The sequence below is a fragment of the Ovis canadensis genome, chromosome 26 (genome assembly GCF_042477335.2).
Source record: "Ovis canadensis isolate MfBH-ARS-UI-01 breed Bighorn chromosome 26, ARS-UI_OviCan_v2, whole genome shotgun sequence".
NCBI classification, from domain to species: domain Eukaryota; kingdom Metazoa; phylum Chordata; class Mammalia; order Artiodactyla; family Bovidae; genus Ovis; species Ovis canadensis.
In genome coordinates this window covers 57,054,163-57,082,006 of record NC_091270.1, presented here as the reverse complement: position 1 = coordinate 57,082,006, position 27,844 = coordinate 57,054,163, and the positions used below count along the sequence as shown (strand labels likewise).

Below are 27,844 nucleotides of genomic sequence, written 5' to 3'. Positions count from 1 at the left end.
TACCACTTCCGAGCTTTGCGACCTTAGGAAAGTTGCTCAGCTGCTCTGAACCTACTTTATGAGATTGGTTTTTGTGTGTGTGTGATGAGGATTAAATGAGCTTTTATGTGTAAAGGGACTTCCCTTGTGGCTCAGCTGGTAAAGAATCCACCTGCAATGTAGGAGACCTGGTTCCATCCCTGGATTCGGAAGATCCCTTGGAGAAGGGAAAAGCTGCCCACTCCAGTATTCCGTCCAGGAGAATTCCATGGGGTTGCAAAGAGTCAGACGCAACTGAGCGACCTTCAGTTCTTATGTGTAAAACATTTGCAACAGTGCCTGGTACTTAGCACCATAGAAGTATTTGTTAAACACAGAAAAGGATGGCAGAATTCTCAAATCAAATCCAGGTATATCCAGTTCCAACGTATACACTCAACCAAGACTCTTCAGCATGTTAATCTCTCAAGGGTTGGAAGGTAGGACTAACTACATCCTTGAAGTTTTTCTCTTCTCCATGTACTCTTCTGTCCTCCCTGGCTCCTCATATTACCTGGTTGCCAGAATTCTTTTCATCCTTCTGGCTTTTGACCTAACTAAAAGAATGAAATGCAAAATTGCTTCCATACTTCAGGAGATGACAGCCATCTTCCCAGATCTGAGCAAGGTTTTTCTTCTAACTCAGTGTTTCTCTGGAGAAGGCAATGGCAAGCCCACTCCAGTACTCTTGCCTGGAGAATCCCATGGACAGAGGAGCCTGGTAGGCTTAGTCCATGGGGTCACTAAGAGATGGACACGACTGAGCGACTTCACTTTTGCCTTTCAATTTCATGCATTGGAGAAGGAAATGGCAACCCACTCCAGTGTTCTTGCCTGGAGAATCCCAGGAACAGGGGAGCCTGGTGGGCTGCCGTTTGTGGGGTTGCACAGAATGGGACATAACTGAAGTGACTTAGCAGCAGCAGCAGTAGTTTCTCAGCACCACCTGGGATCTTGCTCAAAACATGGCCTCTCCAGCTCCAATGTAGACCAGCTGAATCAGAAACCCTAGAGATGGGCCCAGGAGTCTTATGTCAATAAGCCCTCCAGATGATAAGAACCATTGTTTTCATCGAACGTATGACCACAAGAAGTTGAGACATCACACTGCTTGTCAGCTCGTACTAAACTGATGATGGGCAGTCTCCTGGAATTTGGGCCTCCAACCTGTACTTAAGGTAGCGTTGTGCTTTTAACCCTCCTTTGGGTCTTCTTGATCTGGAGCTGCTTCTCCAGCCCCTCAAGATCTCTCTGAATCCACACTCTGGGGTGGGGCTTCCTGGTTCTCCCCTCCAGCTCTGTGACTCTGAACATCTGATGAGCATACCATTCGTGTCTCCATGGTGTCACCCACAGCATCCACCCAGAGCTGGGGCAGAAGGCTGGGGGTCCTTGGCAGACCCTCCTCCTCTGGCCTGACATTAATCCATGAGAACATCAGTTCATATGGTTGTTCAACTTGGGAAATTTCTTATTATCACCCTGCGTATCTCCACTTTGCCCAACAGGAAACCGTGAGAGACTAGCTTTGCTTTAAAACCCTGAATAAAAGCTTTAAAAAAAAATTCCTGATGAACAGAGCAGCTTTTGATAGGCTTCTTAAGTTTAATTTTTTCTACTCCTTCTTCTCCTCCAACAAGGATTGGCCTGGAAGCAGGCACATCTCAAAGCTTTCATATTAAATGCAAAGCTCTGCTTTTCCTTTCATTTTACACTAAAATTTCTTTTCCAGATATTTCTACTCTACCATAGTCCTACACAGCAGGCTTTCTTTTTTTTTTTTAACATTTTATAGAATTGGAAGTTAATAAATTTTTCCTAATGCCATATCAGCTACCTTAGTGGGGACAGTCATATTTATATTCAGGTCTGTCCAAGGTTCATATCATACCTGCTATGTTACATTAACACTATTGTGGCTGAAAATGGCAGGGAACTTTAAAAAGATGTTCATTATGATTTTTGAGACCCTCTTAGCCCACCCTTTGTTCCAGAGAATATTAAATTCAATTACTGATGGTCAAAATAACACATATCACAGCTTCCAGGAAGGTGACATCTTAAAACATCCACAGGGATCTCGCACTTGGTCCCTTTCAACAAGAATCCTCTAAGCTATGAACACATGTGCATGTGTGTGCGTGCTCAGTCGCTCAGTCGTGTCTGACTCTCTGCGACCCCATGGACTGTAGCCCGCCAGGCTCCTCTGCCCATGGGATTCTCCAGGCAAGAACACTGGAGTGAGTTGCCGTGCCCTCCTCCAGGGGATCTTCCCAACCCAGGAATCGACCCTGCATCTCCTGCACTGCCCATGGATTCTTTACTGCTGAGCCACGAGGGAAGCCCTATAAAGACCTATCTAGCCACAGGCCATTTCATCCTGCAGAACAGCAGCCCCTGCAAAGGAAAAGGCGCCTGTGCAAAGCCAGCTGTTTCCTACTGCCCTCTCTGCCGGCCTTCACAAAGTCAAGTCCTGGGTTTGCTGAAGAAAATGATTCATCTCTCTCTGCAGAGAATGCCAACACCACATGTACAAAAGATTTCTTTCATCAATTCCTGAGGATGTTATAATCATTTCATGTAATGTAAGCAACTATGACCTTCCAGATTTGGTAGACCTGGAAGTTTGGTAGGTGAGTAATAATGAATAGGTCTTCTCACAGGGAGATTTCAATGAGTCCAATCAAAGTAATTAACAAAGATTCAGTTTTACTTGGAATAAGAAACACACACTCTGTTGACCTTCCAACTTCAGTTTTGCACTATTGGGCTCAAGTCCCAAACTTTCCATCTTCCCAGCTTGGTAGACCCAGCAGAAGCTGGACTGTGATCACCCACCTGCTTTATCTTCTCATATACAATCAATTTCCTTCCTGGTCTCCACGTTAAGGGGCTGGCCAAATCCTTCTGAAAGGATGATATTATAATTGAGAAAGTAAGTAGACCATGAAGTTCAAATGACAAATTACATACACACATTTTTGCCATTTTAAAATATAATAGAAAATACTGTCTTCAATTCTGAGAACCTAGCATGTTCTCAAAAGAGTTCCAACAATTTTGATATTTCAGTTTTAAAGTAGTATTAATAATATATTTATATATTTGAGTGTCAAGACTCAGAAAACCAAAGAGACAATTAAAAAACAAAAGTTCACCTGTGCTTCATTTTGTGAATACTTGCCAATATGGAAACACTCTTACACGGTCTCCCTGACTTACAAATGAGTTTTCTCATTTACCATTGACAAGAAAATGAACAAGTCTTCAGAACAAGTACAGTCTCCATTGAAGGGAGACTAGAGCCCAAGACAACACAATGGGTCTTGCAGGTTTAATCCTCCGTAGGTATGGACGCAGGATAAAAAACAATACCTGACACTCAGGCCATTACTCCTAATCATTAGCCCACAGCAGGTATTACTAATCAATCAGACACTACTGCCAAGCTCAGACACGTCAGCCAGCAAAACCTATTTCAACTGGCGCAGAGCTACTTGACCTCGGCTCTGGGGCAGACCTACTAGAACGGGCAGGATGAACGGCTACTCTGATAGTCCAAGTTTCTTATGGGAAAAAGAGAAGGCTACAGTCATTCGAATGCATCCAGCAAAAACTCTCTGACTCTCCACAGGAAAAGTGTCTCTGATTTCTGGATGGAACCAAGGACTGGGCAGACCATGCTTGCTCTGCATCGCTGACCACGGAACTGGAGGCGCAAGGAGGGGGTCAGGCCTCAGACACTCACAGATGGGCACGGCTCGTCCAACCGGGGGAGCCTGCAGCAGAGCAGGGCGTGCTGAAACCTTTACCTTTCTTACTAATTTGAAAACGGTATATATGAAACCTGTCTAAAATGCTATGGACAGAAGAATGACTTATTACAATGAACTGTGCTTTTCAACTGAAAAAAACCCAACATCCATGATAAATCACACAGGAAAACCATGACACTAATATGTGGTTTTCTACAGCTCATGTTCTAAAAACAAAATGTTCTTTTGGCACGGACCTCAGAATTTGTCATGTTCTCATTAGTCTTGAGAGCAACAGTGCTACTTTATACAATTTTACCCATCGTGCAACAAGGAGAGGCTGAAATATCAGATTTCTTTCCAAACGAGCAAAAAATTGCAAACAATACATTATGACAAATACGAATATCTTCCAGTTCATATTATTCAAATTAATGTTTTATTTAAGTAAAAATACAATTTATGGAAAAGCATCAAACCACAATGTTGAGGAACTGCAATTTATTCCAGTCAGAAATAAAATGTAAGAGATTGTTATAAAGTGCTACCATTTACAATATCTGTAATATCGTTTCTCATATTGGTTTCCAATGATATATATTTAATATATATTCAACATATGTTCAAAATACATATGCTCATATATACTCAAATTATATAATTTGAACATATATATATATTCTCAAAGAGCTGTGCACTAGAAAAAAAGTTTTGAAACAAAGAAACAGGATATTTTTTAAAAATGAGCAAAACCAACTGCTTTAACCCCGACACCCAGTTAGAGATGGGGCACTAGTTTTCTCATCTTTTACAGCACGTCAAATTATTGTTTTAAATTTCCACCCAAACACAGCATTCTTAAAGAATATGGACATCATCATTTTTTGTCTTCAATTTTAATGAAGAAGGTGTCTGTAGAGTTGACAGACTTATTATAGAAGAAAATAAAGAGAACACCTTCAATGGCTCCTTCAAAGCGTATTTAAAATCCTGTTGCATGGAATCTTGCTTTGGTGGCTCCATGGAGTCCTTCTAAGGCACCACTGGGGTACGTAATCCTTGCAGCAAAGTCAGAGGCCCCGCAGCTGAGGAAGAAGGCGGGAATGGGCCTGGAAGGATGCAGGGGAGGTTCAGGATCAGCCCTGCAGGACTCCCTGGGGCTGAGGGCCCAGCAGAGGTCCTGGTGGGGACACCAAGGCGGGGAGAGGAAGCGGGCCCTGTGAGCGCGGCCCACCCTGCCCCGAGCAGCCCCCTTCACAGAGCCGGCCTGGCCTAGGACAGGTCTCCCCACACGTGCTGAATCCCGACTGTCAAGGTCTTGGTGCCTGAGCCTCACACCGACTGGTGCTCCCAGAGTGACAAGCTTGTCTTCCTCCTCCCGGGGACTTAACATCTTCAGAAGGATTGATGCTACACAACTCACACAAGAAAGTTCTGGAAAGCTTCATTATCTTGCTCTCTTGGACACTCATGGAGCTTTGCGGCTTTTGCAAAGTAGATTTCCCTCCCCCCAATCCATTGTATACTTATATGGTAGCAATAAACTATCTGAAAATGAAATTAAGAAAACAATTCCACGAACAATAGGATTTTCAACTTGAATTTTTTTTTTTTTGGTCTCTCTGATGGAAACTGGCAAATGCCTGTAACAATAAAGTAAAAATTAACTTTTCAAAATCTGTGAAGCTAAATGAGTGTTGAAGAAATGGAAATGATTAAACTTTCAGATCATTTTTTGTAGGTGTGTAGCATTCACACTTCTGAAGACGCTGACATTTAAATAGCACTGCCACTTTTGAGACTCCCTGTACCTCTCATAACCTGGAGAGTTTCTTCGGGGCTCTAAATTACTCCCTTCCAGTTAACGGATGTCCTTCCATCACTCTGCAGCCATCTTTTCTTGATTTAAAGTGAGCGTGTCTTCGGTTTCTTTTTCAAGATTTTGAGGTAATATTCTCTGATAGAGCATTGTTTTCTTGAACTTGAGTGTGAAATGTAAATGCTAGTGTCATGGACATGCAACTGAGATCACTTTACTATTCCTATCTGCTATTAACATTTCACTAGTTCAGGAATCTGATTTAGGGAATGTAATCTCACTGTCTCTGGGGAAGAGTCAAGTGACCACATTTCATTAGAGGCATATGTTAGATTTTAGTTTCTACAAACTGATCTACATATATAAAGTGATACATTCATTTTAGGAGGGTTTCTTTGTTTGTTTGTTCCTTAACCATAATCCCAGCCAGAATTCTTATTCACCTATCAGAACATACATATAAAGATGGGGTGTGTGTGTCTGTATTTTTTTTAATGAAATAGATGTTTCGAAAACTGTGGCTTCCTCTAAGACCTTCTTTTCTAGTTTTACTTACAACTTTTGTTGCTTGTGACTCATTATGTGGATTCACGGGCCACTAACGTGTTGATAATCAAGTCTGAAAAACAACAGACTACGTATAATGAGTTAGTCAATACCCACCGGGGTTACCCTGCAACTCTTTTCTACGCTTGCACCCCACGTTTTTTCATAGACGAGATGCAGGTAGAACAAAAGTTCCTCTCCTACTGCAGTGAGCCCCTGGGGACCTTTGTTGAAATGCAGCCTCTGCTTGGGCTGGGCTGGGGTGCGAGATTCTGCCTTTGTACCTGTGGAGGTATGGATGGACCAGCCTGGGGGTAGCAGGCTAAGAAGAGGGGGCGCAGAGGAGCAGGGCGGTGTGAAACACCTCCCCACCACCGCACAGCCCTGCTGCCTCCAAGCGGGGTGGGGGTGGCCTTCACTGCAGAGGAGGCCCCCTTATGCTTTCGTCTTCTCCTCTGGAGATCTGGACTCTTGTGTCCTTCCTCCAGAACCAACCTCAGCCAAAACGAGCAGGGACAAGGCCACCCTTTTGGTGACTGGCGGGAAGCCCTCTGGATGGGATCACCCCAAATTGTGGACAATTACTTTGTCTGTCTCAGCAAAGCAGGGGCAGCAAAGATGGCGCCGGCCAACAAGAGTGTGACTTACTAACCTTTCGTTTCAGGCGCCTGTTAAACTGTGTAACCTGCCCATCAAGGTGGACACACTCATAACACACTTCTGAACGTGAGAGCAGGAAGTCCTGGCGCTCAAAGCTTGATTTCATAAGTCGAAGCCACGGAGTTAGAGTCCCCACACTGGGAGACACTGATGGTCACTCCAGCTGTTCCTGGCACCATCCTGGCTTTCTGCACTTGCAGCCTCCAGAATTCGGAGGATACGTGCGTGGATAAAATGAAAACAGTCTTAAGTGTGGTGAGGCTGTCTTTGTGGAATCATTTTGTGCACCTGTCTGGAGGGACAGGGAGTGGGCTCACCCACTGCACCCAAGCATGTACCCCGCACATACACATTTGATTAAAAACACGAACGTATGAGCATGATTTTTTAAATGCGACATCTTACTTTATTAGCTGATTTCTCATTACAGCATTTGCTTTCTTGAATTGAGCAGGGCGCTTTAATAAGAGGGAGCCAGAAATGAAGAATGAAGAATGGCACCTTCCAAATCACATGTGTTCATGATGTGCAAGGGGAGAAGAGAGGGGAAGGGAGGCAAGAGAGAGAGAGAGAGAGAGAGACGGACAGAGCAGGGCAGCGATCCCTGACCCCCAGGGGATGGGGCGGCAGGTGGAAGAGGCGGCTGACTGCGGAAGGCTCTTCCCACCCCCGTGAGGAGCAGCATCTTCGTTAAGGGTAATGACAATCAACGCGGAGTTGGGGGGAGAGAGGGGATGAGGGTCGGAACTGAGGTCTAAGGCAGTGGTTTTCGGGAGGGGGCAATTATGCCTCCCAGGGGACAACTGGCATTCAAAGTCCGGAGACATTTTTCACTTTCATCACTCAGGAGTGGAACACAGGGCCTCCGGCGGGGAGAGGGTAGGGAGGCCGCCCAGCATTCTGCAAAGCTCAGGGCAGCCCCTACAGCGAGGAACTGGCGGCCCCCAGATGTCTGCAGTGCCTAGGCTGAGACCCAGGGGCACAAAGGTAAGCGGGACAGGAGCCAGAGGAGAAGCTACTGGGAAAGAGAATGCGCTCAGCAGGTCCACTGGACTACTTCGGCAGGGGGCGAGAGAGGCAGACAGCGTGGAGGGAGATGAGCTCAAGGAAGCGTCTGGCATCGGCTGCCCGCCCCTTCCACTGGATCCCCAATCAATCGCAGGGGGGCTCAGTTCCGTTGCTCCCGCTGAAGGCAGCCTTCGCCTCTTCCCAAGCACGGGCTGGAGAGAAGGCAGCCGCCCTCGGGTGGAAACGCGCACCACGGGCTGCCCTCGGGGTGATGCGCCTCTCGCAAGCAAGGCTCCCCCGCGGCGGGTGCGGACCCCGCCCCGGGGGCGCCGCACCAGCGCCCGTTGGCTTGGCTTCCGACTGCCAGAAAGTGCATTCCTTTGCCTTGAGGCGTGCTCTTGGCTGCCCAAGTGGCCGTCCTGAAATACCAGGAAATCAACTGCCTCCGCAGGCAGTCTTGCACCAATGCCGGGCAGGTCTGGGTGAATAAGTCCCGGCCCCCTCGCCTCTGGGTTGGGCAACCAGGAGGCCCGCTTCACACTGTCCCCCGGGGCTCTGCAGTGTGCCCACAGTGGCGACTTGTTTGGCAACACCCCCTCACTGGCGGCTATTCCTGTCCTGCCCCCCTTTCCCCCACTCTCATATGGGTGCTTCACTGTCCCCCTAAAATAATTTGCATTTCATTTCTCAGCTCAGGGTCTGCCTCTGGGGAACCCAAACTCTAATGGCAAGTCTTTCGAAAGGACACTGGGGGTGTCGGTCACTTGATCCTCAGGTTCCTCGGATGTGGGAGATCTCTGGGTTCTCAGTGGCCCTCTAGCAGAGGGTCCGGCCTTCCCACCCCCAGGTCCTGAGAACAAAATCCCGGGATCCGCTGAGCCACCGGCTCTAGACCTGCTCCTTGCAGACCATCAGAAACGCGGCTCATGCCAAGTACATTCCAGTCTCTCCCACATGGTTAGCTCGAGGCTGGCAGGGAACCCAAGCACAATCCCTATGAGTCTCAAGTGCCCCTGAAGTCAGACCTCTGCAAGAACTTAAGTAAGTAAAACACTTGACTCTGGGAGGGAAGTCTTCCTCTAGTGCCGGGAACAGGCAAAGCTGGAAACAAGGGCGGCTGCGGTTCAAATGAACTTGGATGGATTACCAGGAGGGACTGAAAACCACAGAACAGCAATATGGATCACCCGTTTCAAACCCTCGCGAGACAAAGGAGAGACGTGAACCGTAAGCCCCCTCGGGGCGATATTAAATCACTCATCTTCCCTACAGTGGGCATCCCGAGATGCTAAGGAATCCCACGAAAATGCTCGGAGCTTGAGGCATGTGATGGCGGCAGTGTATCGAGGGGCTCCCCACACCACCAGCAGCAGGCCTGTAGTCAGGGATGCACCCCACGCCTTCCACGGACTCCGACTCCGCGGGACCCGAGCGCTGCCCTGAGGGGGTCCCCCGGTCTCTGAGGACGGGCGTGCAGCTCAGGGTCTGTCCGCAGGAAGCCATTTTTAAGGATGGCTCCTTACGAGTCCTCTGAAGCCACTCTCCTCCGATTGTGGCTGTCGGCTGGGTTTCATCTCTGCTGAGGACATCCACTTTGGGGCCCTGATTTCTCGCCAGCGTAGGTGGGGGGGACGGGGAGATCTTCTATCTCAGTTCTTAGCGGCGTAGAGCTTTTTTTCTTTCCTTCTTTCTCTTTTCTTTAAAAAAGGGAAAAGAACAGCAGAGCTTTTCTGCGGGGCAATCTATTCCCTTATTTATAATGCAGGACAGCAGCGCCTTGTAAGTGTATATTCTGGTTCATCTGAGGACACACGGTTGTTCATTTTAAAATTAGATTCATCCTAATTATACAAAAACAGCCTGCATGTGGTTGGTCAAAACAGCAGACAGCATTACTCAGCACCTACCTTCTGAGCCTGCCATCTAGACACCACTACACTTGTTCAGCACACAGCCCCTGCCCTCTTAGAACTTCAAATCCAGCAGAGAAATAGCCACCTCATTGACCAATGTGAGATTTGGGCAATGAACAGTGAGGAAATCCATATAGTAAGAGACTTAACATGTACTATTACCTTTGGACAAAGGGTTGAAGGAAACTGTCATTAAAGGGGTATGTTTCACCAAGGAAGAGGCAGAGATCACTTGGATCACAATCCTAATGAACCAGGGCAGGTCTGGGGAACTCCCTGAATGAAGGATATTTGGAAGCTGGGTTGAAACAGAAGCAGGAAAAAATATATATGGACTGTAAGGGACAGAGGGCTTCCTTGGTGGCTCAGATGGTAAAGAATTCACCTATAATGCAGCAGACCCAAGTTCCATTCCCGGGTCGGGAAGAGCCCCTGGAGAAGGAAATGGCAACCCACTCCAGTATTCTTGCCTGGAAAATCCCACAGATAGAAGCCTGACAGGCTACAGTCGGAAAGAGTTGGACATGACTTAGCGCACACAAACAAGGGACAGAAGTTTGTTTGTGGACAGCAGAAAAGCATCAGAGCAAGAAGCAAGAGTAGATGCTATGAAAAAAGTCAGTAAGGTAGTCAGCTTCAGCATCACACTCAGTCCAAGTGGGAGAACCAACTTTGTGTTCAAGAGGCTGGAGCCCTGGGCAGGAAACTGAGCATCTGTTATTTTTATTTTATGCAAACCCTGAGGGCTCCCTGAGTTCAACCACTGGCAACAGAACATATCTCTTGAGGCTGAAAAATTCCAGAACATCTCTAAAAAGTAGAGAAGAAAATGGCAACCCACTTCAGTATTCTTGCCTGGAAAATCCCATGGATGGAGCAACCTGGTGGGCTTAAGTCCATGGGGTTGCAAAGAATTGGACATGACTGAGTGACAAACACTTTCACTGTAAAAAGAAGACTGTTACCAGTAAATGTATCCTAATGATTTAAAACTGAAAAAAGAGTAACTAATAATACAAAATGATCTAGGAAATTTGATTTCCTGCCTTTGGAACAATCAGGCTCCATACTTCTAGGGTGTAGGTTGACGTAACACAATCAATTTTACAGCTTCTGAAATAATAAGATAACGATAAGACTGTTTCCCCATGTACCGCGCCCTCCCAGGCACTGTGGACTGGCTACACAGTTCCTAACCACAATCTCATTTAGTGTCCTCAACAAGGCTGTGAAGTATCAATACTATTTTCATTGTACAGATGGGGTGACTGGAGTTCAAAGTGGTTAAGTAACTTGTCAGAGAGACCGCAAGCTAGAAGGTGGCAAAGTTGGGCATCCAACTCAACGCCTGAGTGATGCCACCCCTCTACCCATTACTCCTGATCTGCCCCCAGGACCCCGGCTCTCAACCAGGCCAGGACCCCAGACCCCCCATTTCCACCCTCCCTGCAATTTGCACTTTGTCTCTCAGAGAAGGGGAATGTCTCTCCTACTTGCTCTGTGACAGGACTTTAAAATATGACATTCCTGGTGCCCACACTGCAGGCTACCCTTTGCCCCAGGGATCCTAGTGAGGGGTGGTAACCAGTGGGGGGGGGTGACTGAAAGAAGTAGTTCTTTCTTATGACGGGATAGCAAGAACTAGCTGGACTCAAAAGATACATGTACCCTCAAAGCAGTACTGTTCACAATAGCCAAGACACGGAGACAAGCTAAATATTCACCTTCAGAGGAATGGACGAACAAGACGCCATACATATATTCGAGGGAATACCGCTCAGCCGTAAAAAAGAATGAACCAATGCCATCCGCAGCAACGTGGATGCAACTAGAGATGATCAGACTAGGTGAAGTAAGTCAGAAAGAGAAACACCATACGATATCACTTAACATGGAGTCAAGAACTCGGCACAAATGAACCCGTCTATGAAACAGATTCACTGACATGGAGAAAAGACTCTGGTTGCCAAGAAGGATGGGGTCAGATGAGGGATGGTTGGGAGTTTGGGATTGGCAGATGCAAGATGGATAAGTAATAAGGTCCTACTGATGTTCAAGCTGGTTTTAGAAAAGGCAGAGGAACCAGAGATCAAATTGCCAACATCTGCTGGATCATGGAAAAAGCAAGAGAGTTCCAGAAAAACATCTATTTCTGCTTTATTGACTTTGCCAAAGCCTTTGACTGTGTGGATCACAATAAACTGTGGAAAATTCTGAAAGAGATGGGAATACCAGACCACCTGACCTGCCACTTGAGAAATCTGTATGCAGTTAGAACTGGACATGGAACAACAGACTGGTTTCAAATAGGAAAAGGAGTACGTCAAGGCTGTATATTGTTGTCACCCTGCTTATTTAACTTCTATGCAGAGTACATCATGAGAAACGCTGGACTGGAAGAAACACAAGCTGGAATCAAGATTGCCGGGAGAAAGATCAATAACCTCAGATATGCAGATGACACCACCTTATGGCAGAAAGTGAAGAGGAACTAAAGAGCCTCTTGATGAAAGTGAAAGAGGAGAGCAAAAAAGTTGGCTTAAAGCTCAACATTCAGAAAATGAAGATCATGGCATCTGGTCCCATCATTTTATGGGAAATAGATGGGGAAACAGTGGAAACAGTCAGACTTTATTTTTTTTTGGCTCCAAAATCACTGCAGGTGGTGACTGCAGCCATGAAATTAAAAGACACTTACTCCTTGGAAGAAAAGTTATGACCAACCTAGATAGTATATTCAAAAGCAGAGACATTACTTTGCTGACTAAGGTCCGTGTAGTCAAGGCTATGGTTTTTCCTGTGGTCATGTATGGATGTGAGAGTTGGACTGTGAAGAAGGCTGAGCGCCGAAGGATTGATGCTTTTGAACTGTGGTGTTGGAGAAGACTCTTGAGAGTCCCTTGGACTGCAAGGAGATCCAACCAGTCCATTCTGAAGGAGATCAGTCCTGGGATTTCTTTGGAAGGAATGATGCTAACGCTGAAGCTCCGGTACTTTGGCCACCTCATGGGAAGAGTTGACTCATTGGAAAAGACTCTGATGCTGGGAGAGATTGGGGGCAGGAGGAGAAGGGGATGACCGAGGATGAGATGGCTGGATGGCATCACGGACTTGATGGACGTGAGTCTGAGTGAACTCCGGGAGATGGTGATGGACAGGGAGGCCTGGCGTGCTGCAATTCATGGGGTCGCAAAGAGTCGGACACGACTGAGTGACTGAACTGAACTGAACTGTATGGCACAGGGAACTATACTCAATATCCTATGATAAACCATAATGGAAAAGAATATTTTAAATATATATGTATATAATGGAATCACTTTTCTGTACAGTAGGAATTAACACAGCCTTGTAAATCAACTATATTTCAATAAAAACAAAAGTATTAGCTGGATTCTGTACTTGAGAGGCACTTGTCAGGATTAACTTCTCCATATTGCAAGTTTTAATTTTCATAACTACTGAAAAATATTTCACAAAAATAGACTGTGCCATCAAAGACAGCCCTGCTTAGGGTAATAGAAAGGCGAACGATTCTTTCTTTACCTTTCACATGTCCTTAGCATGATACCTCTGATCACTGGTTGGTCCTATTTCTTAATGAAGTACCAGTTCCCTTACTCTCAGAGGAAGACATTTTAATAATAATTAAATGATAAGTTTTCAAAAAGGTAAAATATGCAGAGTCAGAAGGAAAGAGCTTCTTTGTTCTTTTCACTGACCTCACTTTTATTATTCATTTCTCTCTTCCACTTCCTTCACCAGATGCATTTCTACAGAACAGGCTGAATATCTGATCAAACACATTAATACATTTATAATTGGGGAAGAAAACAAGCAAATATTCTTTTTGACTAAAATAAATTGGGCTCCTCCATTGTAGTAAGGGATGATAAATAGAATAAATACTAGGAAACTTGCTATTTTTAGCCAAGATATTATGTAATGAGTCATTTATTTAAACTGTCTAAAGCTCTGTAAAATGATTCCAGGAAAATGGCTTCAACGCCTCTGCCAGCACACCAAGAATCAGCTCTGCCCTCTGCTTCCTGATAGCTCTACTTCACATCTTAGTTTTCTTTAAAAAACACCAGCGCAAATGAGGCCCTCCTGTATAGCACAGGGAACGATACCTGGTGCTCTGCGGTGACCTAAACGCCAAGGAAATCCAAGAAAGGGAGGATATGTGTACGTATGCGTGTGTGGCAGTCCCTGAGTCGCATTCAACTCCTTCTGACCCCGTGGACTGTAACCCAGTCCCACCAGGTTCCTCTGTCCACAGAGTTCTCCAGGCAAGAACACCGGACAGGGTTGCCATTGCCTTCTCCAGGAGATCTTCCTGATCCAGGGATTGAACCCAGGTCTTCTGCTTTGCAGGCAGACTCTTTACCACCTGAGCCACCAGGGAAGTCCTTATGTATATGTAAGGCTGATTACTTTGCTGTACAGCAGAAACTAACACAATATTGTAAGCAACTCTTCTCCAATAAAAAATTTTAAAAATGTAGCAGCATCATTAGTAATGTGCCAGTTACACCAGGCTTGATCAGTAAACTCCCAACACTATATACATATTATGACCCACACAGATTTATCAAGAAGTTCAAGATGACAGTCAAAAGATTCCAAGGAAAAGGCTGGTGCAGGCAAATTAAAAGCGACCCTGTAAGAGCCCAAGAAGGGAGAAAACAGAACTGGGTCAGCTAGGAGGGCGATCCTGCACTAAAACCCAGTCGTGGGCTGACTCCTCACTATGGAGAGGTTTCCACCACAGAACGCCTGCTGGGCTGCCATCTCTGGGATCGCACAGAGTCGGACACGACTGAAGTGACTTAGCAGCAGCAACAACGCCTCCAAAAGCACCAAGACTGCGCTCTGAGGAGAGCCTCCCAAGAACTGAAAAACAGTGGCAGAGAGGGGCAGACGACTCCCGCCCTCAGCCCAGGGGCACCCGGGAGGCGGGGCTGTATGTCCCCCGCCACTTCCCCAGGTGCAGGCCGGTGATTGCTGTCGCTGGTGGAAGTGGAGCAAAATGGTGCTGGGTCCCCTCCAAGCCGAGGTAGGGAAGAGGCCCGTGTGCTTCTGCGCCGTCTTTTCCCTTCTAGGGGTCTGATGCAGTGAGGACGTGACCTTGGGAGCCTTGAGCTGGCGACGGAGGGACCAAGACCCAGGAATTGGGAGTCTCCGAAATTCACATGGAGCAGAGCCCCCAGTGAATCGGGAACAGCAACCTTCAACTTCCCGTGGGTGAAAGATACAATTTTACTTTCTTTAGCCCCTGCCGTTTTGGTTTTTTGGTGTTTTTTTGCAAAGCTTGATGTTTTCCTAACCAACACGTATGGCGAGAAAAGGTAAATGTCTCAATCACTTGAAACAATGCATAGAGTTTCTTTGTGCATGGAATTTGATAGAACCATAGCTTTTAAGGCTAAAGTTGTACAGCCCAATTCTAGCAGCTACTGGCCACCAATGGCAGTTGAAAACTTGAAATGTGGCTAGCTGAGGCTGAGATCCGCTACAAGTGTAAAATATATACCAGATACTGAAGGTTTAATACAAAAAAGTAAAAATCTCATTATTATTTCATGTTGATTATGTCAGTAATTTTTGAATATATTAGATGAAATAAAATATACTGTTGAAATCAAACACACTGGTTGTTTTTTACTAATTTATAATGTGGCTAGTAGAAGATTTTAAACTACCTATGTGGTTCACTTTATATTTCTATTGGACTCCTGCTGGGATAGTAGGTGTCGGGAAATTACAAGTCACTGTTTTTGTAAATAAAGCTTTATTGGCACAGAGCCATGACTATTTACATACTATCTATGGCTGCTTTCCCACTACAGAGTAGAGCTGAAAAGCAGGACTCTCAGAGTAGTCCTGAAAAGCTCAAACTTTTTATTATAATGGCTTATTATATGAAGTATTTGTAGATCTGTTTTGGGTTACTAAGAAATAAGACCAACCAATGATAAGAAGTATTAAGCTAAGGACATATAGAAGGAAATCACTGTTTGCCTTTGTATTACCCTAGGTAGGGCTGTCCTTGACTTACAAGGGTTGTCCTTATAAAATATTTGCAATATTTTTGAAAATTAAAATTTGCAATATGAAGAACTTAATCCTGATAATGCCCAGATAAAGAATAACTTTGAAATTGCCTAATTCACCTACTCTAACTACTTCATGACTAAGGAAATGAAAGCTCAGATAAGTGAAGAGACTTGTCCAAAATATTTTTATTCTGAATTAAGTGATATTTCCGTAAGGTCATTATTGTTCATTCACTCAATGATTCATACTCTCCACCCATCTCTAATTTTGATCATTAGAGTAATAAAATCCCTATCAGAAAATCAACACTTAATAGCAGAGGAACCTTGAGTAATATTGAGCAACAAATAGGCTGTAAGATAGTTTTTAAATTAAGCTTCATTTGAAAATACTTTAAAGAGAACCTATCATGTAATCTGCTTTCAAATTAAACTTGAAATTCCCCCAAACGTAGAGCCAGCTTGCTAAAAATATTCCTTATTGGAATTAAATGTTAAAAATTTGCCATATCTTGGAGAAAGTGAAATCTGTTCCCCAAGACTTCACAGCAACATATAACTGCCGCTGTTCTAGCAGCTACCCTCATGTCAGTATATTATTCTAGAACCTTTCACTTGGCTCACCATTTCCAGTCTCCATCCTACTCAAGACCTACTCCAAAAAAACCCTGTCAAAATAAAACTCTCATATGCTGCCCTTTAGTCTCTTCATGCAGTCGAGATAAAACCCACTTTCCTTATTGGCTTGGACAGCCTTCATCACGTGGCTTCCACCTGCCCCTATGGCCTCATTTGCTGTCCTGTGCACATCCAACTAAGCTCCTTGCAATCCCCAAATGTGTCATACTTTTATTCCATTTCATATACTTGCATATGGTTTTCCCACTCCTAGAACTCTCCCCACCCCCTTGAAATGCGGCTAGCTGAGGCTGAGATCTGCTACAAGTGTAAAATATATACCAGATACTGAAGGTTTAATACAAAAAAGTAAAAATCTCATTATTATTTCATATTGATTATGTCAGTAATTTTTGAATATATTAGATGAAATAAAATATACTGTTGAAAGCAAACACACTGGTTGCTTTTTTACTAATTTATAATGTGGCTACTAGATGATTTTAAGGTAAAGTACATTGTACTTACTCCATCACAGAACTTATCTATATTGTAACTGATTGTAACTATTGAAGCATTAATTCTACCACTGCTGGGAGCAGTTAATATTTAACACCTCACTGCAGGTCAAGTGCTGCCTTATTTCATTTAATCTTTACTGTGTTATAGAGGGGGAGATAGGGGCACGAGCAACAAAGTCAGGGGAAGACAAGTTATGAACCCACACATCACCACTCTTAGCCAGGTTCTTAATTCTACACCAGTAGTTTTCAGTGTAGGTGATTTTGCTCCCATGAGACATCTGGCAATATCTGGAGACATTTTTCATGGCTGCAAGTATCTAGTGGGGTAAGAGGCCAGTGATGCTGCTAAATACCCTCTCATACACAGTGCAGCTCCTCATAGGAAAGAACTGTTCAGTCCCAAATGTCAATGATTCAGAGGCTGAGAAACACTGCTCTGTGCTAAATTAATGCCTGTAGATTGACCCAGGAGACTGAGCATCTTTACAGCAAGGATTTTTAAATGTTCACCACGGGGTCTTGGAACCTACCACAGAGCCTGGTACCCAGTAGATGTCCAGTGCATATAGGATGAATGGGTGGACAGATGAATGCAGGAATGGAGGGATTAATGGATGGAGGGATTAATGGATGGACGGGTGCATGGATGGGGGTAGATGTAGAGATAGAGGGCTGGGTTGAGGAATGGACAGATTTCAGGAGAAAAGAAACAAGTTTATTATTTTAAGGCTTGGTTTCTGTGGCACCTGAAATAAAAATAAATCAGAAAACACATTTTTAATTAATAGTAAATGAATTCATATAGAGTACATTCCAGAGGATGCCTCAGCCTTAGCAATACCTCACACGTATGAATCTGTAGTGTGAGATCACATTAACAAGCCAAGGGCACACAGGCCATAATTTAGATTTTTTTTTTTAAAGATTTCCTGTATAAGGTTCCCCTGGTATCTTTTTTTAAAAAAATAAAACACAAATAAAACAAGGTTATACAACCATATGCTTCCTCCTGTTGAAACTACAATTCAGATATAAATACATTATTCTAGGTTTCCTGATGCTGGGAGTAAAATAGGGAGGAGAAATTACAATGAAGCTTAGGCAAAATTCAGAAAAGTAAACAAAAACATATAAGGCAGAAATAAACCATTCTATGCCTGGAGTCAATTAATATATCAAATACCAGAAATGAAGTCAAGAAAAGATATTTTATGGTTGTAACATTTTAAAGTCACAGCAATTTAGCCTAATTTTTACATCATCACAAAGGCAGCATTAATTGCTATTGAATACAAACTGATAGGTTTTTCTACAGAAGAGCATAAAGGTTCACTGTGAGTGATCACTTGTTATAAAATGTAGTAGAAGGGGCTTTCCTTCTGGTGAAGTGGTGAAGAATCCACCTGCCAGTGCAGAAGACATGGGTATTCTCCCTGATCTCGGAAAAGCCCACATGCCGAGGAGCAAGGAGGCCCGGGAGCCACAGCCTGGAGCCCGTGTGCTCTGCACCAAGAGAGGCCATCGCCGTGAGCAGCCTGCTCGTGACAGAGAGCGTGGCCCCCACTCGCCACTGCCAGAGAAAGTCCCGGCAGCAACAAATACCCAGCACAGCCAAAAATAAATAATTCTAATTTTAAAATGTAGCAGAAGTTAAAGCCTGCCTGCTAAGCCACCTCAGCTGTGTCCAGCTTTTTGCAACCCCATGGACTACAGCCCCCTGGGCTCCTCTGTCCACAGGATTCTCCAGGCAGGAATACTGGAGTGGGTTCTCATGCTCTAAAGCAGATGGGACTAATTTTTCGGTAAAGAATCTGCCTGCAGTGCAGGTGACCCGGGTTCCACCCCTGGGTTGGGAAGATCCCCTGGAGAAGGAAATGGCAAGCCACTCCAGTATCCTTGCCTGGAAAATCTCATGGACAGAGGAGCCTGGTGGGCTGCAGTCCATGGGGTCGCAAAGAGTCGGGCACGACTGAGTGACTAACACCATGAATTATTCCTCACGACCTTTTGCATCCAACTTTGGCCATTTGTGGCTTTACACACACACACACATGAGAATATGGTGATCAAATAAGTTTCGGTACATGCCGCCCCTGTACACAAGCATAAAAAGCAGGCTCTGAAAACACTTGCATTAAGTTGTTAAACTGAGGACTTCCCATAGAGTAACCAGTACAAACTAAAATCAGAGGATGTGCCCAAACATTTAGGAGTGTGGTGGAGGACTGAAACTGATGGCAGGGTCTGCAGCTGGGGACGTCAGCATGGCTGTGGCGTTTCTCGCCATGGGAACCGCGGCTGAAGCCAGAGACGAGCAGTGCCTTTCTCGCTGTATGTGATAACAGGACACAGACTTGTTAGAGGAGCCTCTGCGAGTACAGACATGCAAGTGGGGAGATACTGATGCAGACAGGAGAGAAAAAGGGAAACGCTGACCCTAACCCAAGAACGTCACGATCGCTAACCTCAATCATGAACTGCTGAGCAGCTGTTCTGAACAACCAGGGCTGAAATCTGGGCAAACAGTCTTGAGACAAACGAAAGGAAGGAGGAGCGTACCAGGACCTTCCTGGGAACCACTGAACAACCTATGTCACGAGGGTCAGAAGACGCAGTGGGCTCTGAAGGCCACAATCATACAGCCTGCCCCCCAAACAAGGACTGTCTTCTCCATTCTCCTAAACACAGACACTCCTGGGCCTCCAGAGGAGTCAGACAGCACACTTCTCAAATGAAGAAGATACACCTGCGGTCGATCAGCGTGTCTTTGTCCAAGCTTTTACTTTCATCAGCTCATCATTCATGACTTTCTGAAAAAAAAAAACAACCCTGCATTCTTGATCACAGAAGAGAAGCCATGATACCTGGAAGCTCTTTTTTTTTTTTTTTTAAACTAGGAAGTTGAGTAATTAGTTCAGTTCAGTCCTTTCCTAACTGTTATATGTGTCCCATCTACCGTCCACTTTTGGCATACACACAGATGCAGGAACACACATGCACATGTTACTGATACAGTTATCTACACAATGCAAATAACACAAATATTACTGTATGCGCTGTGAAAGTGAAAGTGAAGTCACTCAGTCGTGTCCGACTCTTTGCGACCCCGTGGACTGTACCCCATCAGGCTCCTCCGTCCATGGGATTCTCCAGGCAAGAATAGTGGAGTGGGTTGCCATTTCCTTCTCCAGGAAAGTTGTATGCGCTGTATACACCTATATATATCCTTACATGTATATGTATATGTCAGAGCATCTGTCATGAAGGAAAAGATACAGTATGCTTCCTGGGAGAGACTCAAGCTCCCAGGTCCTAATTCCTGGGTCTCCTGACTTGTCGCGTGAAAAGGATAACTTAAGTTAAGAGCAGAGCTCAGTTTCTCACTCAATAAAAATAGTACCACAGAAGAAGAGCTGCCAGGACATAAAGTTTCCAAAGTGCCTTGAAATTAGGACAGTATGGACCAAACAACAGAGAAGGCAATGGCAACCCACTCCAGTACTCTTGCCTGGAAAATCCCATGGGCAGAGGAGCCTGGTAGGCTGCAGTCCATGGGGTTGCGAAAAGTCGGACATGACTGAAGTGACTTAGCAGCAGCAGCAGCAGCAGCAGGACCAAACAACATTAGCATTAAATGTAGATCACGATTCTAGCCTTCAGTTGGGCAGATTCCCGAGAAGACGTGGAAATACTATTTGTGACTCGATGATGTGGACATTCTCCCTCGCTCCCACTGGCCTAAATACCACAACTACTAACACTTTAGGTCCTTAAGGTGGAGAGTGAGCATCCTTAATCAGAGATGTGCCAGCCTAAACGTATTCAGTCCCAGACCACATGGATCCCAAGAGAGTCCTGGGTGAATCGTGGTGCAATTTACACTAATACACATGGGTGGGAAACCTCACAAAACCATCACCTCCTCAGATTAAAAGAAGTTTATTTTACCTAGGGGGCCATGTAGGGACCCCGACAGGCATTCCATTCCATCACAGTGGAAACCATTTCAGAATCTCTCTGCATTAACATCACCTAGTGTCTCACAGTTCACTAGACTACATGCTGAGCTACAGAGCAACTAGAGGGGCCAGGCACACAGTAGGTACACAAATCTTTGTAGCCTGAAAGAGAAATCAAATCAGGTAATTAAAATCAATTTAAATAAAGTAGGGAGTTAACCTGCCGTCTATTGTTCAAGCAGCTCAGACATGAGAATAAGCTCTTCTAGCAAAATTCGCTGCTGTGATACAGCCATACAATGTAAGCCAGACAGCAAACATTCACTTGAACAAAACTAAGTCAGAAGATGACACCAGATACAGTACCAGACAGGAAAGGGAAACATCCTCCCTCCTGCCCCTCCCATTCATTCTCCCAAAGGAGCATCTCCCTGAGCCCAGATGTCAAAGTCTTGGCTAGATGCGCTAGGAGTCAAGGATGAGGAAACCCCCAGTCCATCATCACAGTTCAGAGGGGAAGACAGAGGTGAAACAGACATAAACAAACAAACTGTCCTAAAGGTCGATAACTACACAGTGTGTGCGTGTGCACTTAGTCAGGTCTGACTCTCTGCAACGCCATGGACTGTAGCCCCCCAGGTTCCTCTGTCCATGGGGTTATCCAGGCAAGAATACTGGAGTGGGTTGCCATTTCCTACTCCAGGCGATCTTCCCCACCCAGGCATCGAACCTACGTCTCTTGCGTCTCCTACACTGGCAGGCAGGCTCTTTGTCACTGCGCCACCTGGGAATACAGACTAAAGCACAAAGCATCAAGGCCACCTGCTGAGAGAGGTTTATGGCCATAGGGTCATCTTCCAGTACCTGGACCTGAACCGTCCTCTCAGACTGCTCCAGTTTAAAAGCTTGGCTGAGACACTGGATATTTGAGAAAGTCAGCCCAAAGAACATGTTAACCATTCATTCCTCTAGGTCTGAGCTCTATTTCTGCACTAGAGACAGCGTCCAAAATCTCCACCACTGAGCATCGGAGCTCAGGTCCCCACAAATAAAGTCCCACTAGGTGACTTTCCATTACCATACTTTCTGCATCCTTTTTTCTCTCGCAGGTGGGCAAAGGAATTTACCATGTAAAGAACTTTACTTCATTTTCTGTAGAAATGAAGTTCAAGTTACGTGACATGATATTTCATGAGAGTATAAGTAGTTGGCACACATGTAGAGGTAAGCCCTCTACAAATGTTATCTGATTTATCCTTACAGGTTCTGTATATACTTGCCACCTCAGTGGCCCCCTCCCTGCCTTTTCTTTTCTGTTAACTTGGACACAGAAGTTCAGAGCTAAATTAAAAACTGAAAAGCAATAAGCACTTATTTCAGTTTAATTTATGCCTAAGATTTTGATTTCTCTTCTTTTATCATTTTTACTGGTCTCATCACTTTGTGGGCTTTTTTTACTATGTATTTTTTACACTTTTTTTTTTTTTTTGCTATGCATTTACTGATACATGTTTCTGGAAGTCACCACTCTAAACAAAAATAAATGACCAGAACCATCCATTGTAATTTCCTTTTAGTCCCAACTGTCACAAGAGTTTTCATGAATAGCTAATTTGAAGATGCCCCCTTGGGTATCACACCTCCGTCACTTGGAAACTCAGATAGTGTAATAGTTCCCATAATTATCAGGTTCAGAATCTGTTTATGAAATGGGGCAAGGAGACAGGGAAGAGGCTGACTGACTGAATTTACATGTAGGGTAGCGGCCCAGGGTAATTCCTACTCTACCAGTAAGGGATATTTGTATAGTGTGCTGGGTCTTGACAGTCCCATTCTCCCCTTCCCCAACAGCTACTTTTGCAGACCAGTGACACCACCACATGCCCTTGGGCCCCTTGGGGCTGCCAAGGCCAAAGGCACTGCCAGAACCTGCTGAGTGAGAAGGCACTGCTATCATCCAGTGATGTCTGTTCCCTGGAATCTCACTCTCAGCACTGACAATGCCTCTGGAACTCATAAAGAGTCTGCTGAAACCCAGGGAGTTGAAGGTCAGTGTCTTCAGGGAATGACGGTAACACGTAAGACAAACTGCTGCTGAGGATTTCCAGGCACTCAAGGCAAATGCCCCCAGAAGAACCCACAGAAATAACTCTGAGTTGTCACTACAAAACACAGGGCTAGCTCTCCTATCAAAAGAGAGAAGCTGAGCCAGATACACATGGCACACACAGGTACAGACCTCGGCACACCCCATCGATACTCACTTAGATGCTTACTTAAGTATTTGGGGGAACATGGGGTTTGGGCACAACCATTTATTTACTCAACAAAGATTTATCTAGCACCTGCTTGTGTGCTAAGCACCGGTCAAGATGCTAGATAATTATGAGTAAACAAGGCAGTCAAGACTCTTTTTCTCATGGACTCTATTTTCCAGACAGGGGAGACAAGTACTCAACAAGTTGCAACTGAAATGAACAATTCAGATACCAAATAACACCACGGAAGAGGGATAAAGGTAAGCAAAAACGCGCACGGATTCTGAGAAGCAATGGGAGCCTGCCTTTGCTCCAACGTCAGGGAAGCGCTCTTAACAGAAGCAACACTTAGTCTTACGGCACAATGACAAAAAGGAGCTCAAGAAACCAATCATCTTTACTCTGATTTCCTTCAAAACGATGAGCATACTGAAACGAAACGTGCAATATCATTTGCGGCTCCACACACCCTGTTTCAGCAACTGCAAAAATCCCAGGGAAGGAAAAGGATCCACGACTTTCTCCACTGGGAAGGAAAGTTCAAGAAACCTCCTTTTCCCAAAGTTGCTAAATTAAAAGGGATCTGTCTTAATCTGCCTCTATAGCAGAATCTGCTACAAAGAGTCTAAAGAGGGGGAAATGGGATGCTAATTTCTCTTTTAATGTCAGTTACTTTATAAAAAGCATTTTTCAGTGTCAATAAAATTATGCCTTTGCATTGTAAGGCCAACAGGAATTGCTTTATTTAGGAAAAGTCTATGGCTAAATTCAGTATCATTTGCTTTCACTTGTTGAAAAATAGAAGCAAATCACATTTACTAGCAGAGGACACAACTTCAATATACAATTAAACTTTGAAACTCATTAAGGTTCTGATGATATCTATTCAACACGCACCAATAATAAGTGAGTGTCCGCCAATGCCTTCACATACCTCATCTTGAATAAGTTGCTTGATATGGAATTTCTGTTGAAGTCGATTAAAACGCATAGCCAACTGGCATGAAAACTCCTGAAAACATCTACTGCTTAGAATAACTTTCATCAAAACACCTTTTTCTTTCCTGTTTCCTAGTCCCTGCCTTGTTTCAGAATCAGAGAGGCGAGCAGTAGTGAATCAGGGAGCAGATCTGTCACTGTGAATATCAGAATGAACCGGTGAAATATTTTGACTAACATGCAATTGGTATTACTGTGCAATCCAGAGCGTGCTACATATTACTGCAATGTAAATAGGCATACTAAAAGAAGGTCAAATATTATTGCCCCAAAGGTCTACATTACCCATATACTGATACTATTAGAAACTGCTGTGCTCTGTTATTATTACACTGTCCAACGAATGCTGAATTTCTTGAACTTCAAAACAGGTCTTTAAAACTGATTCTCACAAGCACCTAGCATCAATAACATGCTAAGGGGAAGACTTTGTTTCATGTATTTACTAGGCTTAGTGTTTGAATCTTCACAAATTCTGTGTGTGAGAAGGGCAGATGTCTGCTCAGGTAAACCCTTGTCTCTTCCTTCGCTTCACTTGACGGAACTGTCATGCTTCCAGATCCCACCTTGAACATTTCCCATTTGGGGAAAATTGTACATTGAATCTTCCAGACCCAAAACACTCATCCCGCCTCCACTGAAAACAAATCAGAAGACTTAAGATTTAACACTAATAAGAACCTGATGATGGTCGCTGGGAAATAAAAAGGACCACATCCACCAGGAGTAAGAACTCCCTCAAATGAGACCTTCTCCGAGGGGTGGCGGGGGTGGGGGAGAGCGCGCAGCTGGCACCACTGCGCGGATCGGAACCGACTCGAGACGGCCCAGGGGAAGATGCTGCGTCAAGAGAAGCGAAGCAAGAAGCGCGACCCGGAGGCAAGCGAAATCGTCCGCAAATCCCCGAGGAGGTGGGCAGACGCCAAGTCGCCAGGCGCGGGCACCGGCGCATGCCACCCGCGGGGTCCGTGCCGCCTGCAAAGCCCGGAGCTCCGGGGCAGCAGAACAGGGGGCTGGGGGACCCGCCGTCCCTTTAAACCGCCTCCGCCGCGCCCCCCCCGCCCCCTCCCCCGCCCCTCAGCCCCGCTGTCTGCCAACCTTTTCCGAACCCTCGTGTCATAGAACTTCCTCATCATGGAAACTTCCACTGGGTTCGGCGCCGAGGATGCCAAACTCCGGGTCACAAGGAGGCTGGCAACCCGCCGGGGCTCGGGGTCCGAGGGCCACGGCCGCCCCAGCCGCCCCGCTCCGCCGCTTGCCCACGCCGCGGCGCCCCGAGGGTGCCCGAGCCGGAGGGCACCTCCTCCCCGCGGCGGGGCGCGAAGCCCCGGGGGCGGGCGCCCGGCGGCTGACACCCCACCCACGCCCGCCCGCGCGCTCGGCGTCGCCGCTCGCACCCCGAGGGGTTCCCGCGGCACCCCCGCCCGCCCGCCCTCCGGACAGCGGCGCTGTCGCCCCCGCACCCCCGCCTCCGCGCCGCCCTCTCGCCGAATTACCAGGGCGCTGGAGCCGGCCGGGTGGGGCGCCCCCGCCGGGGGAGGCAGCCTGCGGGCGCTGCCCGAGCGCTGGAGCTGGAGGGCCGCTTCCCCGGCGCGCTCGCCTTATTCATGCAAAGTTAATCCCCGCCGCGTCACGGCCGCCCGCCCGAGGACGCGCGCCCGCCTTGGCCGAGCCCCGCAGTCTCCACCCTCCTCCGCCCCCTCCTCCCGGCGGCGGGGTCCCGGGAGCGCGTCCTGCGAAATGTCAACTCCCCGGGCGCAGAGGGGCGGCCGGGCCGGGGCCGCGCCGCCCGCCGGGGCCGCTCCACTTTTATAGGCGCGGGCGGCGAGCGCGGCCCGGCCGCCGAGTCCCCGCCTCTCGGGCCCGCGCGCCCGGCCCGCTCCGGGCCGCTGCCCTCCTCCGGCCCCGGCGCCCGCGCCGCGCCTGCCAGCCGGTGACCTGGTTTCCCCTCCGGCCCGCCCGGCGGCGGCGGCGGCGGCCCGCAGCAGGCCGGCCCGGCTCCTCCCGGGGCGCCGCGAGGAAATGGCCTCCCGGCCGCGCGCCCGGGGAGCCCGCCGGCCCCCGACGCCCCCGCCCTCGACGCGCCCGCCGCGCCCGGCCCGCGCCCCCCGGCCCCGCGCGCCCGGCGCGCCCCGCGCGGCTCCCCGCCTGCGCACCTGCCGCCCCAGGTGCGGGCGCCCCGGGCCCCGTCCCGGCCGTGCCCTCCGCCCCGGAGTCCTCCCCCCGGCGGCGATGTCGCGGCCGTTTTGGTGGCCGCGCGTCCACCCACCCGGCTGCGTGCGCAGGGAGGTTCGGGCTCGGGCGTCATTCCTGTAGTCGGCAGAGAGGAAGGGACGGGGGCCGGGGACACGGGCCGGGAGGGGTGACTTCCAGAAGCCCCGGCTGCGCCGGGCCCCGGCCGCCGCGCTCCTCCCTCCCTCCTCCAAACCACTTGTGGCGCGTGTCGGGGCCGACGCGGCGCTCTGGCTCCTCCTGGGGCCTCGCTCCCGCCGGGCGTCTGGCGGTCCCCCCCATCGCCAACCCCAGGGCTGGAAGTTTGGGAAAATACCTGGCTTGCCCTTGAGGGAGGCACCCCTCCGCAGCACCCCGCACATCCTGGGAGCCCGGCGCGGGGTGCAGACCCCGCACGGGTTCCAGAAAGACCGCCTGGCTCGTTTGTCTTTGCCCGGGACACGTCCAAATAAAACCCGGAAGACAAAAATAATTTATACTCTTGAAAAGTCCTGCCCGAGTCAGATATGCACTTACAAAATCCACCCCCCACCCTAGTCCTGAAGGCCGAGGGTCCAGGCTGGCAGAAGAGGAGGCAGGCTTCTGCGGAGCTGGGCTAGAAGTGTGCTTGTGAAAATTCTCAGTACCCAGAAAACGAAAATGCCATCGGTCAGAAGCTCGGGTTGCCAGAAAGCTATTTGAACGACAGGGTATAATGATTTTCTTACAGATAATATTAAAATAATTCCGACTTCATTATTCAGTGTACACATGTATTAACATAACCAACTGTTTTGACAGAGCTTTGACTTTTTTTTAGCCTCAACTGTCTGAACGATGATTTATTGGAGAGTTTTCTAGATCTCCAGCCAGTGACGTGTGTGTTTTAGTCCCAATTCTTGTGAGCGTTCTGGGGAAAGGGACAAGAAGCCTCTTGACACAACTGTCAAGAATTCAGAAACTGCCCTGCTCCTGGCGCAGCGTTGCAGACCCCAGGATTCCCTGGCGAGACGGAGGGACCTCTCCCTTCAGACTCCACGGACCCGCTTTGACCCTGGGTCCTTGGCAAGAAATCTGGGCTTTTTTTTTTTTACTTCATGCCGAACAAGGCGGCACCCTAGGACTTTCAGGGATTGTTCTCCTTTTGCAGGGAAGTTCCTGGGCTTTGCTCCAAAGCAGCCCGGGATGTTTTGGTTGGTTTGGAGGAAAGCTGTGGTGTCTGCACCATTTGAACCAAACAGGCGGCCCTCTGGTGGCTAACCGTGGGCGAGAAGCTGGCCACTGAGGGAAAAGCGTGCCCTGAGAGGCCAGCACGGTTGACAGCTGGCCTTCTCGGGGCCCTGGAGCCCCTGGAACTGCTTTGAATGGGCAGGAGGTGGGTGCTAGGTTCTAATCTGCTGGGACATTTTTTTTTTAAATTTTATTGAAGTATAGTTGATGTAAAATATTTTATTTAATTTTTGCTGTACAGCAAAGTGATTCAGTTTAACACATATA

The 27,844-nt window shown here is 47.0% G+C and overlaps 1 protein-coding gene across 4 annotated transcripts in view; it reads right to left on the bottom strand.

The window, feature by feature from the left end:
* The window catches only part of THRB (thyroid hormone receptor beta), a 437,533-nt gene extending 410,708 nt beyond the window's left edge, over positions 1-26,825 (bottom strand). The window contains exon 1 of one of the 4 annotated variants that reach the window (XM_069572925.1): positions 26,685-26,825. The gene's annotated coding sequence lies outside the window, so the exon portion shown is untranslated. Of the gene's footprint in view, positions 1-25,234; positions 25,537-25,632; positions 25,937-26,405; positions 26,607-26,684 lie in introns of those variants that run through there. The other 3 variants (XM_069572923.1, XM_069572924.1, XM_069572927.1) reach the window with 3 other exon arrangements.
* Positions 26,826-27,844: the final 1,019 nt, after the last annotated feature.